This window comes from Carcharodon carcharias, chromosome 27 (genome assembly GCF_017639515.1).
Source record: "Carcharodon carcharias isolate sCarCar2 chromosome 27, sCarCar2.pri, whole genome shotgun sequence".
NCBI classification, from domain to species: Eukaryota; Metazoa; Chordata; class Chondrichthyes; order Lamniformes; family Lamnidae; genus Carcharodon; species Carcharodon carcharias.
Genome location: NC_054493.1, coordinates 11,343,920 through 11,353,458, shown reverse-complemented (window position 1 = coordinate 11,353,458; position 9,539 = coordinate 11,343,920).

The window sequence follows — 9,539 nt, the reverse complement described above, 5'->3', positions numbered from 1 at the left end:
TTTTTTGAAATATTGGGGAGTTGAGGGCTATGAGGAGCTGGCACGAAAGAGGATTTGAGGCCTGGGACAGATCATCCATTAACTTATTAAATGGCGAGGCAGGCTTGAGGGGCCGAATGGCCTACTCCTGCTCCTATTTCTTATGTTCTTATGTTTCTTGTGGAAGTACAATTCGGCTGAAAAGCATCGCCATGTGGCAGAGAAATTGATCTAACATTCGAATCACAAAATGTCATACCTGATTAGGAGGCGATTCTTTTCCAGAGAGTTGGCATGGACACATCGGGCCAAATGACCTGCTTCTGTAGCCATCTATGATTTCATATTAACGGGTGTGTGCCTGTGGGATCTGTCAGCGTGGCCGAGTACTTAAGGCTGTAGACTTTAAATTCGTTGTGGTTTCACCACTAGATTTTAATCCTGAAGGAAGCACTTCTCAATATTCCTGGTTTTAACCAAGTGCTAACAGAATTAATTATCGGTTAAATGGAATAAAAAAATCATCCAAACACTCCAGCGTTTTTTCTTGTTTCCATTCTTCTGCAAGCATTCAACAAATTTCCAGTCAGAAATGTAACAGAAATGAGGCAGGCTGGTGAAACCCTTGTCTCTGCTCAGGTCTCTGTCACTCTCGGTCTATATATCTGTGCGTTCCATTTTGAAATTGTCAATGTTGTTCAGTTCCCCATTTTCACAAATCCAAACCTCACTCACATTAGTTGTGTAGTTTCAAATCAAAAAGGAAGAGAGGAAAAAAACAATAGGATTTTTTGAATTCATTCATGGGATGTGGCCTTCGTTGGCTGGGCCAGCATTCATTGCCCATCCCTAGTTGCCCTTCAGAAGGTGATGGTGAGCTGCATTCTGGAATCACAGCAGTCTATGTGGTGTAGGTACACCCACAGTGCTGTTAGGAAGGATTTTGACCCAGCGACAGTGAAAACAGCGATGTATTTCCAAGTCAGGATGGTGAGTGACTTGGAGGGGAACTTGCAGGTGGTGGTGTTCCCATCTATCTGCTGCCCTTGTCCTTCTAGATGGTAGTGGTTGTTGGTTTGGAAGGTGTTGTCTAAGGAGCCTTGGTGAATTCCTGCAGCGCATCTTGTAGATGGTACACACTGCTGCTACTGCGCATCTGTAGTGGAGGGAGTGAATGTTTGTGGATATGGTGTCAATCAAGTGGACTGCTTTGCCCTGGTTGGTGTCCAGCTTTTTCAGAGTGTACGGAGATTCACTCATCCAGGCAAGTGGGGAGTATTCCATCACAGTCCTGACTTGTGCCTTGTAGATGGTAGACAGGAGGTGAATTACCCATTGCGGGATTCATAGCTTCTGACCTGCTCTTGTAGCTGCAGTAGCTCATCCAGTTCAGTTTCTGGTCTCTGGTAACTCCCCAGGATGCTTGTAATGGGGGATTCAGTGATGAAAATGCCATTGAACATCAAGAAGCAATGGTTAGGTCCTCTTTATTGGAAATGGCTATTGCCTGGCGCTTGTGTGGCACTAATGTTACTTGCCACTTGTCAGCCCAAGTCTGAATATTGTCCAGGCCTTGCTGCACTTGGACATGGATTACTTCAGTATCTGAGGAGCCGTGAATGGTGCTGAACATTGTACAATCATCAGCAAATATCCCCACTTATGACCTTATGATGGAAGGAAGGTCATTAATGAAGCAGCAGAAGATGGTTGGGCCTAGGACACTATTCTGAGGAACTCCTGAGATGACTGACCTCCAAGAGCCACAACCATATTCCTTTGTGCTCGGTATGACTCCAACCAGCAGAGAGTTTTCCCCCTGATTCCCACTGACTCCAGTTTTGTTAGGGCTCCTCGATGCCTCACTCAGTCAAATGCAGCCTTGATGTCAAGGGCAGTCACTCTAACCTAACCTCAAGAGTTCAGCTCTATTGTTGATGTTTGAATAAAGGCTGTAATGAGGTCAGAAGCTGAGTGGCCCTGGCGGAACCAAAACTGGGCGTCAGTGAGCCGGTTACTGCTAAGCAAGTGCCACTTGATAGCACTGTTACTGGCCCCTTCCATTACTTTACTGATGATCAAGAGTAGGCTGATAGGGTGGTAATTGTCCAGGTTGGATTTGTCCTGCTTTTTGTGCACTGGACATCGCTGGGTAGATGCCAGTATTGTAGCTGTACTGCAACAGCTTGGCTAGGGGTGTGGCAAGATCTAGAGCATAAGTCTTCAGTACTATCACCAGAGTGTTGTCAGGGCCCATAGCCTTTGCACCATCCAGTGCCTTGAGCTGTTTCTTGATAACACATGCAGTGAATTTAATTGGACAAAGATTGGCATCTGTGATGCTGGGGACCTTCGGAGGATGCCAAGTTGGATGATGGTTGTAGCAAATGCTTCAGCCTGATCTTTTGCCCTGATGTGCTGGGCTCTCCCATTATTGAGGATGGGGGTATTTGTGGAGCTCCCTCCTCCAGTTAGCTGTTTAATTGCCCACTACCATTTAGGACTGGATGTGGCTGGTTCTGCAGAGCTTAGCTTTGATCCATTGAAACAATGCACAAACAATTAAAGGGCTGACTTAAAGGAATAACTGGGCAAACAGGGAATGTTACCATTAGAACAAGGAGAGTCCCTGATTTCAATAAATGGATGGGTAGAAGGGGTAGGACTGGTCAGGGAGAAGGTAAATACTGTCATCATTCAGAACAACACAAACTGTAAAGGAACAACTGACCTCAGAGACAATCTCTTGTATTTGTGAAGGGGTTGTGTTGAATCAGGTTTAACGGGATCAAATTATATATGCTTTTTATATGGGACAATCACATCGGAACAGGAGAAGGCCTTTCAGCCCATCGAGTCTGCTCCACCATTCAGTATGATCATGGCTGATTGAACACTTCAATGCCTTTTGCCCACATTATCCCATAACCCTTTATGTCATTGTTAAACAGGAATATATTAATCTCTACCTAGCATACTCACATTAAAACCTAGAATTCAGATGGGGATATGGATTGGTGTTAGGTAGGAAGACCTGGATCAGTGAATTACTCCAGGAAGCCTTAAAATTAGACTGACTGTATTTCAGAACTGACCCCTGTGATAGCAGCAATCCCATTGCTATTGATTGATAAGACTGATGGAAGGGGAGACCACAGGCATGTTGGCAGATGATGCACACTAGGAATTCATGAACTATCAGAGGATAATAGTGAGGGGAAAGGAACAGATCTAGAAAGCAGCAGATTCTTCATGTTGTTCCAGGAGAAGTGGGGCCTGATTGTGTAGACGTCAGGTTGTACACAACACACACACACACTCACAGACACTCATGGGGACACTTCCTGTCCGATCAAGCTGTTTGGACCATCCAATTCCAACCTTTCTCTGAACCTTAAATCCACATTGAACAACATCTGGCAGAGAAGCAACAACAAACCAGTGTTACTGAGTGAATCACAGAATCACAGTGCAGAAGAGGCTCTTCGGTCCATTGAGTCTGCACCGACACATGGGAAACACCTGACCTATCTACCTAATCACATTTACCAGCACTTGGCCCATAGCCTTGAATGTTATGACGTGCCAACTGCTTATCCAGGTACTTTTTAAATGATGTGAGGCAACCCGCCTCCACCACCCTCCCACGCAGTGCATTCCAGACAATCATCACCCTCTGGGTAAAAAAGATTTTCCTCATATCCCCCCTAAACCTCATGCCCCTCACCTTGAACTTGTGTCCCCTTTTGACTGACCCTTCAACTAAGCAGAACAGTTGCTCTCTATCCACCCTGTCCATGTCCCTCATAATCTTGTACGCAGCGATCAGGTCACCCCTCAGTCTTCTCTGCTCCAACGAAAATTCAAGTCTATCCATCCCCTCTTCATAACTTAACTGTTTCATCCCAGACAACATCCTGGTGAATCTCCTCTGCAACCCCTCCTGTGCAATCACATCCTTCCTATGATGTGGCGACCAGAACTGCACACAGTGCTCCAGCTGTTGCCTCCCAAGGTACTATACAATTCCAACATAACCTCCATACTTTTGTAATCTATGCCTCGATTGATAAAGGCAAGTGTCCCATATTTTTCATTGCACCACCAACATGCCCCTCCGCCTTCAGAGATCTATGCACACACAAACCAAGGGCCCTTTGTCCCTCAGAACTTGCTAGTGTTATGCCATTCATTGAATACCTCCTTGTCAAATTACTCCTTCCAAAGTGTATCATCTCACACTTTTCATGGTTAAATTCCATCTGCCACTTATCTGCCTATTTGACCATTCCATCTATATCTTCCTGTAGCCCAAGATACTCAACTTCACTGTTAACCACTTGGCCAATCTTTGTGTCAACCGCAAACTTACTAATCCTACACCCCACCCCCCCCCCCCCCACCCTCCACATAGTCATCTATGTCGTTTATATAAATGACAAATAATAGGGGACTCAGCACAGATCCCTGTGGTAAGCCAATGGACACTGGCTTCCAGTCACTAAAGCATCTTTCTGTTATCACCCTCTGTCTCCTACAACTAAACCAGAGTGGTCTACTGTCACTCTGGATAATCAGCCCTGGTGGGGGATAGTACACAATTCAGGCCTTGTACTGGGACATACAATCCTGGTATAATTGCAGCCTCTACTTTCCTCCTGATGTCACAGATGATTCTAATTCCCCTCATATTGATGACCTGGTTGATGAGGAGAATTCTAAGACAGTTTATAAGGAGAAAGAATGGAATGGAAACGTTTACACTGACCAAGAAATAAGCTTTGAAGCTACAAAAGGAAGTTGGGCCCGGAGGTGATGAATGGAGATGGATGGGGAAGACACAAATCATTTTAGTAACTTTCTTCAATATTTCTCAATAGTAAGCGCGTTCTGAATAGTAAGGAAGAGAAGCGGGAGAGCAGCCGGGAATTGAAGAGAAGCGCGTGAAGAGCCGGGAATTGAAGAGAAGCGCGTGAAGAGCCGGCAGTTGAAGAGAAGCGCGAAGGAGCTGGCAGTTGAAGAGAAGCGCGAAGGAGCTGGCAGTTGAAGAGAAGCGCCAGAGCAGCTGGCAGTTGAACAGAAGCGCCAGAGGAGCCGGCAGTTGAAGACAAACGCGATAGGAGTCGGGAGTTGAAAAGGGACGTGGGAGGAGTCGGCAGATGAAGAGAAGCGCGAAAAGAGCTGGGAGTTGAAAAGGGACGTGGGAGGAGTCGGCAGTTGAAGAGAAGCGCGAGAGGAGCCGGCAGTTGAAGAGAAGCGCGAGAGGAGCCGGCAGTTGAAGAGAAGCGCGAGAGGAGCCGGCAGTTGAAGAGAAGCGCAAGAGGGGCTGGGAGTTGAAAAGGGGCGCGGGAGGAGTCGGGAGTTGAACAGAAGCACCAGCGGAGCCGGCAGTTGAAGGGAGGCGCGAGAGGAGCCGGCAGTTGAGGAGCTGGGAGTTGAAGAGAAGCGAATGAGGAGCCGGCAGTTGAAGAGAAGCGCGAGAGGAGCCGGCAGTTGAAAAGGGGCGTGGGATGAGTCGGGAGTTGAAGAGAAGCGCAAGAGGAGCCGGCCGTTGAAGAGAAGCGCGTGAGGAGCCGGCAGTTGAAGAGAAGCGCAAGAGGGGCTGGGAGTTGAAAAGGGGCGCGGGAGGAGTCGGGAGTTGAACAGAAGCACCAGCGGAGCCGGCAGTTGAAGAGAGGCGCGAGAGGAGCTGGGAGTTGAAGAGAAGCGAATGAGGAGCCGGCAGTTGAAGAGAAGCGCGAGAAGAGCTGGGAGTTGGAAAGGGGCGTGGGATGAGTCGGGAGTTGAAGAGAAGCGCGAGAGGAGCCGGCAGTTGAAAAGGGGCGTGGGATGAGTCGGGAGTTGAAGAGAAGCGCGAGAGGAGCTGGCAGTTGAAAAGGGGCGCGGGAGGAGTCGGGAGTTGAAGAGAAGCGCAAGAGGGGCTGGGAGTTGAAAAGGGGCGCGGGAGGAGTCGGGAGTTGAACAGAAGCACCAGCGGAGCCTGCAGTTGAAGAGAGGCGCGAGAGGAGCTGGGAGTTGAAGAGAAGCGAATGAGGAGCCGGCAGTTGAAGAGAAGCGCGAGAGGAGCTGGCAGTTGAAAAGGGGCGCGGGAGGAGTCGGGAGTTGAAGAGAAACGCGATAGGAGTCGGGAGTTGAACAGAAGCGCCAGCGGAGCCGGCAGTTGAAGAGAGGCGCGAGAGGAGCCGGCAGTTGAGGAGCTGTGAGTTGAGAAGCGAATGAGGAGCCGGCAGTTGAAGAGAAGCGCGAGAAGAGCTGGGAGTTGAAAAGGGGCGTGGGAGGAGTCGGGAGTTGAAGAGAAGCGCAAGAGGAGCCGGCAGTTGAAGAGAAGCGCGAGAGGAGCCGGCAGTTGAAGAGAAACGATAGGAGTCGGGAATTGAAGCGCGATCAGAGCCAGCAGTTGAAGAGAAGCGCGTGAGGAGCTGGCAGTTGAAGAGAAGCGAGTGATGAGCCGGCAGTTGAAGAGAGATGCAAGAGGAGCTGGGAGTTGAGGGGTGCATGAGGAGGTGTTAGAAGGTGAAGATTTGCATTAGGGAAACTGAGACCAAACATCACATCAGGATCTGACGGAGTCGCCCAATTTATAGTAACTTGGATATCATTGGATTTTGAACATGGGAGTAAAAAGAACCGTTCACAGTGGGAAGAAACTTTACATTTATTCTGTGCGTGGACCAGCCCTCAGCCAATCATCTGGCCTGTCAAGACACAAGCGCAATCACACGGGGGAGAAACCGTGGAAATGTGAGGGCCTGTGAGGAGGCATTTAGTTACCCATCTGAACTGGAAACTCATTGACACATTCACACTGGAGAGAAACCATTCATCTGCTCCATATGTGGGAGAGGATTTATTCAATCATCGAACTTGCTGACCCACCAGCGAGTTCACACTGTCTGGACTGTGGGAGGTGTTCTAAAAGTTCTGGAATGCGGGAAGTGCTCTAAAGGTTCTGGGGGACTGATGTCCCATCAACATGTTCATACTAGAGACCGTTCGGGTGCTTTCACTGCAGGACTGGGTTCAAGCGATCATCTCAACTCATTGTACACTAGTGACTTCACACTGTGGAGAGGCTGTTCACCTGCTGTAAATGTGGGAAAGGATTCACTCAAACATTCATCCTGCTGAAACACCAGCGAGTTCACACTGACGAGAGATCTTTTAAATGCCCAGCCTGCGGAATGTGCTGTAAAACTTCCTGGGAATTGATGTCCCATCAACATGTTCACACTGACGAGAGGTCGTTCAGGTGCTTTCACTGCGGGACTGGGTTCAGGAAATCATCTCAACTCACTGTACACCAGCGAATTCACACTGGGAAGAGGCCATTCACCTGCTCAGAGTGTGGGAAAGGATTCACTCAATCATCCCACCTGCTGAAACATCAGCGAGTTCACGAGTAACTATAGTGGTTAGACTTTGCTGCTAATCACATCCAGGACTGAGCCATGTTCAGTGGTGTCTGTTCCAATTCATGGTAAGTAAACCCCAGACCAGTTATAGGGGAAAATATTGTTGACAGGAGAAAAATAAATCAGCTTTGTACTAAACATGCAGTGTGTTGAACCTATTTTTGTTCATTCATGGAATGTGGGCCTTGCTGGCTAAGCCAGCATTTATTGCCCATCCCTAATTGCCCTTGAGAAGGTGGTGGTGAGCTGCCTTCTTGAACTGCTGCAGTCCATGTGGTGTAGGTCAAGTTTCATTCCTAGTTACAATGGTTTGATACAACTGAATGCCTTGCTAGGCCATTTAAAAATAAACCATGGTGCTTTGGGTCTGGAGTTACTAGTGGGCCAGACCAGGTAGGGACGGCAGATTTCCTTCGCTAAAGGGACTTAGTGAACTAGATGAGTTTTTATAACCATCAACAATGGTGTTATGGTCATCATTAAACTTCTCATTCCAGATTTTTATTGAATTTAAATTTCACCATATGCCGTGGTGGGATTTGAACCCAGGTCCCCAGAACATTAACAGGGCTCTCAGGATTATTCATCCAATGACGATACCACAACATCACCACCTCTGACTTTAAAAATAAGTTAATTCCTATTGAAGGGCTCTCCCTCTCCTCTGTCTCCTCCATCCTTACCAACAAGCGTGAGGAGATCATGGAGCTTCTTTGTCACTCAGATTGAGACAATTCGATCAGCTGCCTCTGCTGCTTCCAAACTATCTCTAAAGGTCCCCCTTGTCCGAGCCCTGAGCTCACATCTTTCTCCAGTTTCTCTCCTATCTCCCATCATGCCCTGTCAGAGCTCATCTTTTGCAGGAGACCCTCCTCTGAGTCCCTCAATTCTATTCCTACCAAACTGCTGATATTGTTAACAGCACTCTCTCTCCTGGTTTTGCTCCTCTCACCTTTAAATACACCACCCTCACCCTTCCTGAAAAAAACGCTTCACCCCCACTTTCCTTGCAAACTAGCACACCATCTGCAACCTCCCTTTCCTCTCCAAAGTCCTTGAATTGGTTTTCCCCAAGGATCTATTCTTGGGTCCTCCTATTTCTCATCTACATGCTGCCACTAGGCGACATCATCCAAAAGCACCGTGTTATTTTGGACATGTACACTGACAACGCCCAGCTCTACCTCCCCACCTTCTTCCACTGTTACTAAATTATCAAACTGCTTATCCGACATCCAGTAATGGATGAGCAGAAATTTGGTCGAATTAAAAACTGGGAAGACCAAAGCCATTGCCTTCGGTCACCATTCCCTAACTACCGAGTACGTCCTTCTCCCTGGGAACTGTCTGAGACTGAACCACACTCTTCACAATCTTGGTGTCATATTTGATCCCAAGATGTTTCCAGCCACATATCCACTCCATCATTAATACAATACATTTCCACCTCCGTACTGTCACCCATCTCCACCCCACCGCAGCGCATCTGCTGCTGAAATTCTCCTCATACCCATTGATTCCTGGCCAGCCTCTCACATTCACCCTGCCCCCCAACCATACCACCAACCCCCTCCCCTCCCCACCCCCCCAACCTGGAAACGCGATCATTCAAAACTCTGCTGTCCATGTGCCTTTTTGCTCTAAATGGAGGGGAGATGGTGGCACAGTGATAACGTCACTGAACTCATATTCCAAAGGCCGAGCTTATGATCTGGGAATGTGGGTTCAATTCCCACAAACCTTCTGCAGACATTTTTAGCAACAAGTTTCCAAATAGTATTTATACATAAACACAGTGACCTGAATTAGACAGAAAATGTTTCCGTCTTTGTGTGGAAGTTAGTATCAATAATGGTGCCATGAAACTATTGTTGATTGTTGTAAAATCCCCTCTGGCTCACTAAGGGTCATTTAGGGGAGGAAATATGCCAAACAAATGGTACAAATTTAAACAGAGTGCAGGAACGGAGTGACCTGGGAGTGTATGGACACAAATCTTTGAAGGTAGCAGGAAAAGTTGATCAAACTGTTTAAAAAATAAACTGATGGGGTCATCTGTTTATTAATGGAGACATGAAATACAAAAGCAAGGAAGTCACACTGTATCTTTAACAATCACTTTTTATTCCTTAGCTCAAAAATTGTGTT